Source organism: Corythoichthys intestinalis, chromosome 9 (genome assembly GCF_030265065.1).
Source record: "Corythoichthys intestinalis isolate RoL2023-P3 chromosome 9, ASM3026506v1, whole genome shotgun sequence".
Taxonomy (NCBI): domain Eukaryota; kingdom Metazoa; phylum Chordata; class Actinopteri; order Syngnathiformes; family Syngnathidae; genus Corythoichthys; species Corythoichthys intestinalis.
Window position 1 is genome coordinate 52044138 of NC_080403.1, and position 15574 is coordinate 52059711.

The 15574-nt window shown below is 38.3% G+C and overlaps 1 protein-coding gene across 2 annotated transcripts in view; it reads left to right on the forward strand.

Moving 5' to 3' along the window:
- Positions 1-15574, forward strand: part of igsf21a (immunoglobin superfamily, member 21a) — a 623523-nt gene that overhangs the window by 87140 nt on the left and 520809 nt on the right. The window lies entirely within an intron of this gene.

Below are 15574 nucleotides of genomic sequence, written 5' to 3' on the forward strand. Positions count from 1 at the left end.
TCAAAGAGGTCTAACTTCTTCTAACGAGGCTCCACTCATTACCTGTATTAATGGCACCTGTTTTAACTCGTTATCGGTATAAAAGACACCTTCGGTTCGCTAGAGAGCATTTGGATGATCCAGAAGAGGACTGGGAGAATGTGTTATGGTCAGATGAAACCAAAATAGAACTTTTGGGTAGAAACAAAGGTTCTCGTGTTTGGAGGAGAATGAATGAAGAACACCATACCCACTGTGAAGCATGCGGGTGGAAACATCATGCTTTGGGGCTGTTTTTCTGCAAATGGACCAGGACGACTGATCTGTGTAAAGGTAAGAATGAATGGAGCCATGTATCGAGAGAGTTTGAGTGAAAATCTCCTTCCATCAGCAAGGGCATTTAAGATGAGACGTGGCTGGGTCTTTCAGCATGACAATAATCCCAAACACACAGCCAGGGCAACAAAGGAGTGGCTTCGTAAGAAGCATTTCAAGGTCCTGGAGTGGCCTAGCAATTCTCCAGATCGCAACCCCATAGAAAATCTGTGGAGGGAGTTGAAAGTCCGTGTTGCCCAACGACAGCCCCAAAACATCACTGCTCTAGAGGAGATCTGCATGGAGGAATGGGCCAAAATACCAGCAGCAGTGTGTGAAAAGCTTGTGAAGAGTTACTGAAAACGTTTGGCCTTCGGTATTGCCAACAAAGGGTACATAACAAAGTATTGAGATAAACTTTTGGTATTGACCAAATACTTATTTTCCACCATGATTTGCGAATAAATTCTTTAAAAATCAAACAATGTGATTTTCTGTTTTTTTTTTTTTTTTTTCCCCCACATTCTGTCTCTCATGGTTGAGGTTTACCCATGTTGACAATTCCCGGCCTCTCTTATATTTTCAAGTGGGAGAACTTGCTCAATTATTGGTTGACTAAATACTTATTTGCCCCACTGTATATGCTCGGATAGTAGCTTTGCCCATGCTCGTGCATACAGGCATCTCAGCTGTGCCTGTCTGAGCGCTTGTTTTTCTGTTTTACTTAGTGGAGAAGTAGATGTGCGTCATTTTTGACAGCATATTCCAGCAAGGATTATTTATAATAATACGTTGAAAATGAGCGTTTTTTTGTGTGTTTGTTTGTTTGTTTTGTTTCCCATCAACTTTGAGGGGAATTCTAAATCAGGCTGCTGAGAACAGCTATGCTTTTGGCCAAGATCGTTGTCCATTGAATATGGTATGCCCGGTGGTGGGTCTGTTGTACAATTAACGTCTTTAGTGAGGCAAACTGAAACTCCGCCCACCATTTTGGCGGTGCTCTTCGGCGTTTCGTGGTCCATATGTTAAATCCTTGGTTCTCGCTCAGTAGTTGTTGTTGTTTTTGAAAGAGCTTGAAAAAATTATGGATATCCATCTTGCCTCTTCTGTCCTCAGGTGGTTTTGGCTAAGCGAAGCAAATAACCGTCTCTCAGGTGCTAGTCACATGATCTGTTTGAAAAATCGTTTTGACCCATTATAAAAAAAAAAATAAATGTTCATTTCATTCATTTTTTTGTTGTTTGTTTCATTGCTTTACAACTTTCAGACAACAAAGTCTTATTTTTAAATTTATATATAGGAAAGTCAATTACATACAATGAAACCCTCCAACCACCACCACACCTTAATCACCACGTATGCCGTCGCCTTGCTGACTGAGAAGCGGACTCAGACGTCTGATATCGATAAAGGATAGCTGTGCTCTGGTTTGGCCCACATCAGGCTGTAAGTTGTTTCAGCTAATATATGTTTGTGTATGCATTTGTAAATAAGTTTAGAGCTACAGCTTGTGGAGTTGTGTGTGAGAGATTTTCTATGAGAATTGTAGATATGTTAGCATTTGTAGCATTTAAGCTAGTGGACTTTTGTTAGGCAAATTTGGGTAATTTAATCTACTAAATTTACATACTGGTCAGACTATATGGACGTTTGAACACCAATTCTTTTGTTTCAAGTGTTTTATTTTTGAAATGTTTGTCGTTTTGTACACAAGTGTACATATGTGTGTTACATCTTTACAAATTGTCAAATGTGAAGGAAGTCAAAAGCTTCGGAAACCACAATTGCTTTATTTGCTGTCTTTCAAGCTGAACAACTTCAGGTTCAGTTGGGACAGAACACGTCATATTATAAGTAAAGTAAAGTAAAATAATAAGATCCTGTGTGGTACAATAAGGTACTGTTTATGCGACAAAAAAAAATAAAAATAAATAAATAAACAACTGGAGACAAAATGGCTGACATGACTTGGGCGTCGTAATGTCGAAATCTTGCCAGTCGAGTATGTTGTTGCCCGGGGACAACCTGTACAATAATTTTTAATTACATAAATTAGAGTTGTCCGATATTATCGGCTAACCAATCATATCGACCAATAAAAGCATTTTAAAAACATATCGGACAATATTGACATCAGTTTTTCATTATCGGTTTTACAACAAACAATTTAATACATACAATACATCACAATATAATTAGCCAAAATATGTTAAGTCCACAACCGCGTATATCGGTATCGGTTTGATATCAGATTTTTGGAGTTGGACAATATCGGGTTATCGGTTAAAAACTCATTATCAGACAACACTAATATAAATTTAACTGCATGAAGGTAATGTATGTCGGACACTGCATAACACATTGGCTGCCATTGACGGCCCTAGACGTCCATTTAGACTTCGACTAATGACTAATTTCAGTTCTCGGCACTACCAAAATGTTCTCAAGGCGGCCATGTTGGTAGGGGCGACGTTCCCGTCAAAGTCAATGCATTGACATTAAAATTAAGTCAAAACAAGCTTATTTCGCAACCAATTTTAAGAATATTATTTTATAAATGTCAACGCATCTGCTATTTACTTGAACGTGCATAAATGGACAAACATTCATGATTCATGTGCATTCATTTATTTATTTTTTTTAGACTTTGTCCACCTGATCACTGTAGAAACTCAATATGTCAGCGGATCAGAGGTCGTTCGATCCACTGAGAGGCGACACGTGATTCCATTCATCTAATTTTTGCCCTTCGCATGTCTTTACAATTAGATCCCGTACTAACCTCGCTTTCACCGAGAGTAAAATAATGTAAATCATCTTGGGATATCTTTAAAGATGGAGATGGATTTGAATGAAACACAACGTTTTAATGATTCATTATCACTCGGGGCCAGTGTAAATGGATAGGAAAGACATTTTACCATGATTAATGCCTCAGTTGAGTTTGCCTGTAAAAGAATAAAGAACATGAAGAAACTATGCAGAGTGTCTGGCGGTCATATTTGCAGCTTGATCATGCATGTGCCACAGTGCTATTTTAGACAGCCCTTTAAATTTTTTTCTAAGTCTTTTGGAAGAAAATGCTTTTTCGTCTTAGTCATAACTCGCATACTAGGTGCACAGGGTTGTTGGCGGCAAGGTTCGTTAAATCGGCTAGAGGTCAAACAATATACAGTGGTATGAAAAAGTATCTGAACCTTTTTGAATCTCTCACATTTCTGCATAAAATCACCATGAAATGTGATCCGATCTTTGTCAAAATCACACAGATGTAAAAACAGTGTCTGCTTTAACTAAAACCACCCAAACATTTACAGGTTTTCATATTTTAATGAGGATAGCATGCAAACAATGACAGAAGTGGGAAGAATAAGTAAGTGAACCCTCTGCCTAAGGAGACTTAAAGAGAAAATGAAACCAATTTTTACCAAACAATTTAAAGTCAGGTGTGTGCCCAATCACTGATGAGTGGTTTAAAGCTGCCCTGCCCACTATAAAACACACACCTGGTTAGAATTGTCTTGATGAGAAGCAATGTCTGATGTGGTTCATGGCTCGGTCAAAAGAGCTGTCTAAAGACCTGCAATTAAAGAGTGTTGATTTGCATAAAGGATACAAAACCATCTCTAAAAGTCTGGATAGCCATCAATCGACAGTCAGAGAAGTTGTCTGCAAATGGAGAGAGTTTGGCACTGTTGCTTCTCTTCCAAGGAGTGGCCGTCCACTAAAGATGATGCCAAGAGTTTAGTGTAAAATAATCAGAGCAGTTGCTGTCTAAAAAAAACTTTGTTGCTGATTTAATGTTCGCAAAAGGCACTTGGACACTCCACAGAAGTTTTGGCAAAATATTTTGTGGACTGATGAGACCAAAGTTGAATTGTTTGGGAGTAACACACAATGTCATGTGTGGAGGAGAAATGGAACAGCTCACCAAAATGAACACCTCATTCCCACCGTGAAGCATGGTGGAGGGAGCATCATGATTTGGGGCTGTTTTGCTACCTCAGGGCCTGGAGAACTTGCAAACATTAATGGACGAATTAATTCAAAAGTTTATCAAGATTTTTTGCAGGAAAACCTGAGGCCGTCTGTCAGACAGTTGAAGCTAAAAACAGGATGGATGCTGCAACAACACAATGATCCAAAACACAGAAGCAAATCAACTTCAGAATCGTTTTAAATGAACGAAATACAAGTTCTGGAGTGGCCAAGTCAAAGTCCAGACTTGAACTCCATTGAGATGCTGTGGCATGACCTAAAGACAGCGATTAATGCCAGATATCCCAGGAATATGACTGAACTACAGCAGTTTTGTAGAGAAGAATGGGCCAAGATTAGTCCTGATCGATATGCCAGACTGATCTGCAGCTACGGGAAGCGTCTGGTTCAAGTTATTCTTGCCAAAGCGGGGTCCACAAAATTTTAAATGTGATGGTTCACTTACTTATTTTCCCCCTTTTGTCATTGTTTGCATACTGCAATTCTGCATTCTGTTAAAGCGATCCAAGGATAGAAAGACTTGTACTAACATTTATCTTTTAAGAAATACAAGCTATAGTATTTTTTTTTATTAAAGCCCCCTAATGTATTTGTTTTCATAAAATTTGTAAAATTTTCAAACAAAAAAATAAACTAGTAGCTCGCCATTCTTGATGTCAATAATTACACAATGCTCATGGTGCTGAAACCCATAAAATCAGTCGCAACCAAGTGCCAGCAGAGGGTGATAAAACACCCAAAAACGCAAGTAACAAGTGGATACGACACTGTGCTGTCATTTTAATCTGTTTGAGTGGGGGATGTGCGTTGAATGTGTCAAATATTTTAACGTGATTAATTTTAAAAAATTAATTACCGCGCGTTAACGCGATAATTTTGACAGCCCTAAAGAAAACCTATAAATGTTTGGATGGTTTTAGTTCAGACACTGTTTTTTCATCTGTGTGATTTTGACAGAGATCAGATCACATTTGATGGTGATTTTATGCAGAAATGGGAGAAATTCCAAAAGGTTCAGATACTTTTTCATACCACTGTATCGGGCTGATATGTGGACTTTTTTTCCATATTGGTTAAAAAAAAAATAATAATAATAAGCTTGTAAAAAAAGGATTTTCAACAGGCATCTCTGTGGGCAACTGTGGCCACCCACGACTGACGCTAGGACCCCAGAAGGTCCCCGCAGCAGCTTGAAGGTAGGCTGCTACAGGAAGCTTCTGGTTTGCCTGTTTTGAAAGCATTGGAAGATAAACATTTCCCAAGGCACGTTTTTAGCTTGTTATCATCATGAAAAAAAATTATTTGTCGACGAAAAATTTTCGTTATCGTCATCGTTAACGAAAACAACAATGATTGTGTTGATTCATCACCATTGACTGACGTCATTAGAACATAAGAAAAGTCTGGATTTGACAGGAGATCGATTCGTGGTGTGTTCAGGCGAATGAAAATTGTCACAAGAGACGAGCATTTTACGATTATTTTTCTCCCCGTACGCTTAGCAAACTCATTCCATAAAGCAACCTTCTATTTATATTCTCAATCCTCAATAGTTAGAACCAGCAGGCCAACAATTGTACAACCGGTAGTGAGAAATACTTATTCTCGACATATGATCAAAACGGCATGAGGTGAAAAACGAGTGCTGACAGAAATGATTGAAATATAAACGTGGGTAGGAATAGGTAAAGTGCATGCTGAGCATGTAAAGCAACAAACATAACCCATGTGAGGTTGTGAGGAGGTGAGACAAAGACAGGCTGAGAGTGCTTTGATTAAACTAATGAGACACAGGTGAAAGTAATGACAAAACACACAGTAGAAATGACTTCACCGACAAAAACAAAATCAGTTCTCACTATGTCATTCCTGAGAGAAGGTCAGAGCGGAAATGCGACTGTGCGACACAACAAAATGTACACGTTGACCTTGGAAATCGCCGGAACATTATTCCGGGATCGCCTCGGAAAGATAAAGAAATGAAGTTGTGTTGTGCAAACCAAATATACTTTTTAGATTGCAGTCAGGAACAACTCTCGCTGTATTTGGGTCGCCGCTTGCCTCCAAATCTGCTTCCTTTCCCAAGGTAATTAATCTCCCAGACAAAGCGATGTCGGCGCACAAAAGTTACACAAGTGCGCACAAAGGGAAGTGACGCTTCCCCTTTTATAAAAGTGTCGGACAAACCTTTGTACTGTGCCCAAAACAATACAAGCATGGATGATTGTGAATCATTTGTTCTTTTCATACTTAATTAGCAATCAAAAATCATAATAGGAATAAATATTTTGTTTTATATTGTGACTCAGAAAATTTTTATTTCTCTAATCCACCCTATTGTTCTCCCTTTTTAATCTCTGTATCTTGAAATATGAACTTGCCCTTCGACTCTTTCATTCAATCACACTTTCACTGCCTAACAGACAGTTCGAAATAGTAACACCATAAACCAGCGGTCTCAAACCGACTCCAGAAAGGGCCGCAGTGGGTCCTGGTTTTTGTTCCAACAGATCCAGCACAAACAGTTCAACCAATGAGGTTTCTACTAACATAAGCAGCACCTGATTGCAATCAACTGATTACACTTGTAAGAAACCAGATTGGTGAAAAGGTATTTGTCTCGTTTGGTTGGAATGAAATCCAGTACCCCCTGCGGCCCTTTGAGGACCGGTTTGAGACCACTGCCATAAACGTTATGCAACTGTAAGGTTACCTACTCGTGGTTTTCAGAGTTGGGTATTAACTATGGTTGTGACAATATATCAAAACGTGTTATATCATGACATTTTGTAGCCTAATATCTGCTTCTGCGTTGCGGTGACGGAATAGCGACGGCGTAGACCAGGGGTCCCCAAACTACGGCCAGCGGGCCAGATACAGCCCACCTACACATTTGGTCCGGCCCCCTGAACAATTTTTTTTTTTTTTAACTTGTGTTATTTATTTTCCGGCTTTTTCTGTGAAGAACCCAGATTATATATATAATATGATATAATATAATATTGTTATTATATTGTTATTATATATAATATAGGGCTGTCAAACGATTAAAATTTTTAACCGAGTTAATTACAGCTTAAAAATTAATTAATCGTAATTAATCGCAATTAATCGCAATTCAAACCATCTATAAAATATGCCATATTTTCTGTAAATTATTGTTGGAATGGAAAGAAAAGACAAGATGGATATATACATTCAACATACGGTACATAAGGACTGTATTTGTTTATTATAACAATAAATCAACAAGATGGCATTAACATTATTAACATTCTGTTAAAGTGATTCATGAATAGAAAAACTTGTAGTTCTTAAAAGATGAATATTAGTACAAGTTATAGAAATGTTATATTAAAACGCCTCTTAATGTTTTCGCTTTAATAAAATTTGTAAAATTTTCAATCAAAAAATAAACTAGTAGCCCTATTCTGTCCTCAATGTGTGTGAGTACACAAATTGACAGATAGCGAACATAAGTTCCAAAAAGAAATCAGACGGTGTGGCAAAGTTGCATGGGCTTTACTGAAGTCATCTCTTTTTGACAGGAGCACGTTTCTTGTATTTTTGTAAAACTGAAAATAACAAGGCAATGTGTCAATAACTTGCATAAATCACAAAATAACATAAAATGTACACACACGTGTCCATTTGAGCAGTAGCACTAGCCAATTAGCTCACAAGCATCTAACAATGTAACTGCATTTCACCATATATGTGAACAAATTCAAATACACATAATCAATAACTATCTAATGCTCATGAATATAAACAAAAGAGGAATATAACTCACAAGCGATGCATGTATTAGACACAAACAGTGTGATGGGGCTATGAGAACTGCCACTGAATACTGGATGCGGACTTTAGCGGGTCTGAAGAGCACTGTCTATTAGTGTGAGTTCGCATCAACATATAATCACGTCAGAAAAGCGCGCCGAAACCCAAATAATCAGCTGCACTGAATCTCCAGCAGAAGGCGACATTACGCCACATAACATATGCAAGTCACACCCAAGCGCCAGCAGAGGGCGGAAAAACTCCATAAAACACAATTAACAAGTTGGCCTTTCACTGTACTGACATTTAAATCTGTCTGAGCGGGCCTAGTGCGTTAATTGCGTCAAATATTTTAACGTGATTAATTAAAAAAATTAATTAACGCCCGTTAACGCGATAATTTTGACAGCCCTAATATAATATAATATTTAAAGATGTCCCGATCGATCGGGATGCCGATTACAAAATATATATATATATAAATATATAAAATTTCAACAATCTCGCAACTAGCCTTGTGGCGTTCTCTTTCGACTCTCGGGCTCTTGTGAAATACTGCTGCTGTGAAATTAAACTAGCTTCAAGTTGCTTCTATTTCTCGCTGCCTGTAATCTTGTCGTACAGGTCAGCGTGTCTTGTTTGGTAATATCGCCTCACATTGAACACTTTAAAAACAGCGACTGTCTCTTTGCAAATGAGGCAGACACGGTTGTTGCGTATTTTAGTGAAGAAAGGGTCCAATTTTCACCTATCCTTGAAGCGTCGGCAGTCGCAGTCAACTTTTTTTGTTGATTGTCGCCATTTTAGAAAATTGGGAGTAAAGGCTCACACGGGGTAACGTTGCTTAGAGTGCTGTTGCCTTTTAGTGGGTAAATGAGGAGCAGCATTTAGTGTGTAAGCTACTTCATATGCTGGTAGCAGTACTGCTGACCAATTTATTAAGTCTGTGTGCGGGCCAGATGTTATTGATTTTATGAGAGAGGCTGGGGACCGGATGAAATTTGACCACGGGCCGCATTTGGCCCCCGGGCCGTACTTTGGACATGTCTGCCCTAGAGCATCACAGCTCCACTCAGTGACGCTGCACATAAATTGCAAAAGCGCACCCTGCTCCGGTTGCATTCACAAGCGAAGCCGAGTGCGCTTCAATTGGACCGAGACCTACGATTTTTGAGCGGACCAGAGTTTGGTTGTTTGGTCCAAATTAGAGTTCGGATGCACTTTCACATTTACAAAACGAAGCGGACTATCTGAGAAAAAGAACTCTTAAAAAAGAAAAAGAACAGGTCTAGTGTGAAAACACCCAAAGTATGAGGTAGTCCTTCTGCTAATGATGGAGTGTAAGAAACCTATAGTTGCTTTCCATATGCGATTGTTGTAAAACTCACAAAATCCAACTGTCGGACCATGAAGGTGTTTGTCATTTTTGATTGGATGTGGAAGTTAGGAGGTGGGGCCTGTTGAAGCAGGAATAATATTGCCATTGTGTGTCTGTGGTCTGAAAGCTGACTATTGAGGGAACCGCTAGCTGTATGACGTTCAGAGTAGAGCAGGGCGGTAAACCGAAAATTTACCGTCACCGAAATTCTTAACGATGACCGACGTAATTTTGACCATGTCAGTAAATTCGGTAAATTAATAAAACAAGAAAATATAGGCTTTTCATCCCGCTTTGATTCTGTGTTGTTCGTCTATGTTCATTCCCCTTTATGAAAGCAGTGAATGTGCTTACGTAGGGAGTCACGTGACCATCAGGAAGCCAATCAAACAAACGCTCGGTAAGCTAACGCTAGCAGCTAACGCTACAAGCAAAACGTGATGAAGTGTGGCTTAAGGGAGGTTCACCAAACTTTCAACCGACATTTAGTTGGCTCTTGGTGGCATCCAGATGGGCTTTCACCCGCTGTCCTCCTTTGTTCTCACGATTTCCGGAGATGGTGCTTTCAGTGCTTTCGGCTGGTAGCCAGGCTAATGCTAGCTAGCGGCTAACGCTACAAATGAACGTTATGGAGTCGGATAGCGGCTCTAACCTTGTCGAAACGGCTGAACTTAATGAGTGGATTGGGCACGGACTGCATCTAGCAATTACTATGTGGCGTTATTTTGTATCTGTCTGTGTGTGATTCCTCTGATAGCTTTTGTGATGGTAAAGCATTCAGCATAAAGTACAATCCAATGGCGAAACTTATAATGACCGAGAAATGGCCACAGCTATTTTTATTGTACGTGCATTTATTAAAAAATGCACTGGGGGGAAAAAAACCCTTAAACCATAAAGTAAACACTTGTATTTAATAATTATGTCACAGCAGCCATTAACAATAAGTTGTCTTTTTGAAGTGTATTGTTCAAGCTGCAAGTCATTTGTGTTACAATTACATGTTTGCACAGGCATATTGATTTTGACAATGTACATTGTTCAAGTCATACACGCTGTTATAAATGTTCATACTTGAATTCTTATTGCTTACAATACATTTTTATAAACAATGTTTAGACTGCATGTACAATTGTTAAATACAGTATATCAAATTGAATGCTGGTAAATAAATCAACAAGAAATAGTTAATCTGTATTTCATGCATTGATTCAGATTTTCAAATTATATAACAGTTCGCTTGGGCGAATTTATCGTCATTTATCGTTATCAAGATAAATCTGCTCAATTTATCGTGATACATGTTTAAGGCCATATCGCCCAGCCCTAGTTCAGAGCACAACAAATGTTCATTTTCACAACTAAGAGGTTATTGATTGACCATTTTATCGATTCTTTTCATTTTACGTGACAGGCAGTGAGTCTTTTCACAGTGACAGCCTTTTCAGATGTTGTGGAATTTATTTTTGATATTCCAAATGACTGCAGTATCAAAGTCATTCTGAATAAGTCCTTCGCCATCAATGGCAGCCAGTAAGTTGAGACAAAAGCACATGATTGACAACGCTTGTCAACATATTGACGAGTAGACGAGTCAATCGTCCTCCTAACATGAACAATCACTCTTTGATTTGTTTTGTTTGATGCATTGTTACCAGTGGAAACCGAAAAGAACAATACCGGTATTCAGAATTGCCACGTGTCTGTCTACTCAGGCGTTTTGGTGTGACACGCTGGCGTAGAGACGCCTCATTAGAGCTAACGCTGTCACAGCAATCTTGCCAGGTACGAACCGGTGTTCGTGTCGGCGTCACTGTCAACGTCGCCGCGCTTTAACCTGAAGATCCTCGGAAAGGCTGAGCTTTGATTGATAGGAGGATATTTATAAGTGCTCTCATGCCGCCAGCTTCCCGCGTGTTCCGGCCTATTAGCTTCAGTTAAGAGTGATTTCCTGGGAGACGTGCCGAAATACATGTTTTTTTTTCTTTTTTTGGCGAGTGAGCAACCACATCAAATGACTCAATTAATCAATGCTACAGCTAAATTGACAGTTTTTATCATAGCTTGTGTTTTATCTCAGCTCTGCTGGTTCTCATTACGTTTACTTTTACTACTGGAAATGTAACGCGAATCCCAATTATAGGAGCGCCTCACAATAGGCCCCCCAAACGTCCCTCTCCGGACTTGAAATTGTGCTCGGTTTAAAAGCAGTATGTTGGAGGGAAAAGCGTGTAAAGCTTTAAATTTTAATAAGACGGTACACTACATACATAATTTATCAATAAGATTGTCTATTTGCATATGTGAGCTAGATTTTGGCTGTCCTTGTTGTGGTTTTGCTGAGCTTTCTAAATTAGCAAAGCAATCAGATTTTAAAGGAAATTTTAGATCATAAAAGTTCAAAAATAGTTATGAACAGAAAAAAAAAAAAATATTAGTTATAGTTAACTAATTCACTCCTAGCCATTTTTATCGGTGCAACCCCCTTCACTCCTGGCAGTTTTACTGGATTTTGACTGATTTTGCAAAGCCCACAGAAGATTCTGTTCTATTGCTATATAAACATGGAACCCACCAAAAGAAAGATTAGACTCTCATCTTTCAGCAGGAAAAAAAGTAAGTTCATATCTTTTTCCATTCTTTAGAAATCAGCATTAGAAAATAGCTTAGTTTGGTCAATTTTCCGATTTCTGATGAAAAAACAGAAATTGAGCTTTTTGTGAAAACATCAGGCCTGTCAAAATTATCGCGTTAACGGGCGGTAATTAATTTTTTAAATTAATCACGTTAAAATAGATTAAAATGTACAGTACAGCGTAATATCCGATTGTTATTTGTTTTTTGGTGTTTGGCGCCCTCTGCTGGCGCTTGGGTCCAACTGATTTTATGGGTTAGTACCATGAGTGAGCATGGTGTAATTATTGACATCAACAATGGCGAGCTACTAGTTTATTTTTTGATTGAAAATTTTACAAATTTTAATAAAACGAAAACATTAAAAGGGGTTTTAATATTAAATTTCTATAACTTGTACTAACATTTATCTTTTAAGAACTACAAGTCTTTCTATCCATGGATCACTTTAAGAGAATGTTAATAATGTTAATGCAATCTTGTTGATTTAATGTTATAATAAACAAATACAGTACTTATGTACCGTATGTTGAATGTATATATCCATCTTGTGTCTTATCTTTTCATTCCAACAATAATGAAATATGGCATATTTCGTAGATGGTTTGAATTGCAATTAATTACGATTAATTAATTTTTAAGCTGTAATTAACTCGATTAAAAAATTTAATCGTTTGACATCCCTAGAAAACATACATTTCAAACATAACTTTGACTTTAACATAGCTATTTTTTGCTTTAGTTTAGGGCTGCAGCTATCGAATATTTTAGTAATCGAGTAATCGACTGAAAATTCTATCGATTAATCGAGTAATCGGATAAAACAAATATATTTTTAGGTGAAGAGCAATTATAAATATCCATGAGAAAACAAGACATTTCATCTAATCTTGAACTATTTTCAGTCAATCAATGTCTTTATTTTCGATGTATATTGTTGGAAACAGCCAACAATTGCATCTCAGATGTAACTAGAATTTAAAAAAAAAAAGACGAATTCACTGCTTTCACTCAAAAAACCTTTAGATCTTATTAAAAAAAAATATATATATATATATATATATATATACACCTAAAAATGCCATTACGCTTGATAACACACATCACTTAAAAGTTAGGATTTTTCCCACGTGTTTCAATTGAATTTCTATTTGTGTCAAGCCATTTTTAAGTTCTAGTTAAGTTTTACGCTATTCTAAACTGTAAGTCCTGATAGGATTTTTTGTTTTTGCAGTGTTCAAAATAAATGTATGATACAGGCTGTATTGGGGCACATTAGGGACTAGTGCTACTTGGTGTTTTATCCAGCAATGACTACTAAGCTAAAATTGATAGTTAGCATTATTGAGTTTTTATTTTACACCCTCATCACTCCACAAAGCTATGTTATGTTAAAGCCTGTATGTAAGACACGTTAGCCAAGCATCGAAAGTGGTCATAATTAATAGAAACCTAGCCCTCCGCAGTAGTGACTCAGACAGTAACGTTAATCTTATTTATTAGCGTTTAGCGCTCTTTATTAGCGCTTAGCGCTCTACTGCTTTAAGATGGCGGCTGTTTATTAACGCTGCCCACACGCGGCCGAGTCTGTCATTTCGCATCTAGTTCAACATACATGGGATCTCTATGAGACTCATCAGATGCTACCTGCTACCAACTTAACATCATGCGGGCTAGTTTTTAGCAACGTCGGCGTAGTTTGGAGCGGCTGTCGGCTGCGGAAATGTTTTTTATATTGTTTTATTGCTTCTTCCTCTACGCACGTGACGTCAGCGCGTTGTCCCGTTTTAAAAGTAGTCCGAGCGAAACGTGATGCTTAGAGCTGTCAAAATAAACGATTACTCGAGGTGAATAAAATTACTCGGATCAGTTTTTAAACTCGAGTTGCTCGAGTATTCGTTTCAGCTCTACTTTAGTTACATCCCAAACATCTGAATAATGTTTTCCTTTTCCTTTTACAAAATAACATAAACAACAAGACAAATAGAGCTTTTGATAGCAAAGTAACAATTTATTTACACATAATGACGCTGTTGTGGCCGCAACAGCCAGGTTAACTTTTCCCTCATCGCCGCCTGTCTCATAACGATGGATTTTTTTTTGTCTCTGCGGGGTCTGCTCGGCGAGCAGCACAGACACAACGACTTCGTCCGCTGCACTGGTGGTCCCATTCGTTCTGCTCGGTCGTCCAGCGCTTGGCATCCCGGGCGTCCTCTCAATTGTTCTGCTCGGTCGTCCGCTGCCTGGCATCCTTTCGCCGGCACCCCGGCCGTGTAGCCCTGCCGTTCGTTGCCGTTCAATCGGGTTGTGGGTCTTACCAAATGCGCTACTGCCCTCCAACGGCCAGTTTTATTGCTTTAAAATGGATTTTCAGCTTTGTGGTTTGGAGCACAGTTGAATCAGAACCCAGAGATGTCTCTTATGAAAAAAGAAAAAAAAAAACGTAAAAGACGTATAAATACGTCTTTGGGACACTGAAACAATTAAAAATTGAGCGTATTTATACGTTTTTGGGAGAAAATGAGTTAATTACCTCTCCCAAAAAGTAATTGACAAAGTAACTCATTGCAAGAGTAGTTACTCAGCAAAGTAACTGTTACTTTTCATTATTTTTTTTTTCCATTACAAAAATAACATACTTCACACTTTTTACATTTAAAAAAAAAAAAAATCACCTACGTAAGGGTGTAAAGGTATACAAATTTTAACTTTCAAATACTGTGAGAAAAAAAGCCTTTTTGTTTTTCCTGTTGTACTGAACCCGCACCGAACGGTGACCCACGTATCAAGGTGTATACCGTAATTTTCGGACTATAAGGCTCACCTGACTATAAGCCGCCACCCACCAAATTTGACAAGAAAACGGTATTTGTACATAGATAAACTGCACTGGACTATAAGCTGCAGCTGTCCTCAATGTATTATGCTATATTTCAAACAAAAAATATTAACCAGTAACACGTATTTAACAGGGGCGTCATCAGACTGTCATAAGACTAAATAAACCACAAAAAAGTGAAGGAGATAATACTTTTTCTCATAGGCACCGTCTAACTGTTTGCATTACTCTAACACACTTAATGTAATCAATCAGAGAATAGTATCGTTTCTCGTATTTGTTTGACTGTTTGTATTATTCTAACACACCTAATATAAAGTAAATAGCACTTATACCATAGTTTAAGGGAAAAAAAGCCGAATATAGGGCTTAAAAGATACACGACACCTTCTTATCATGAAAGCCCAAAGTGTGCGTCATGAGCGTCAACATTGACGCACCAACTCTCGCAATCAGTTCTCCCGGATAGTCCAGAACAAATGGCGGGACGCTATATCCCAACACAAGGAGCACCAGAGAACGCCCGGTATCGAACTGATAACATGACTGACAGACTAAGAGCCCCTTTAACGCTGAGGTGGCAAAAGCCACAACCCTCGTTGCCCGGACAAAAGTAACTCCTGAATCCTCCTGTCCAATCCACAAACAGA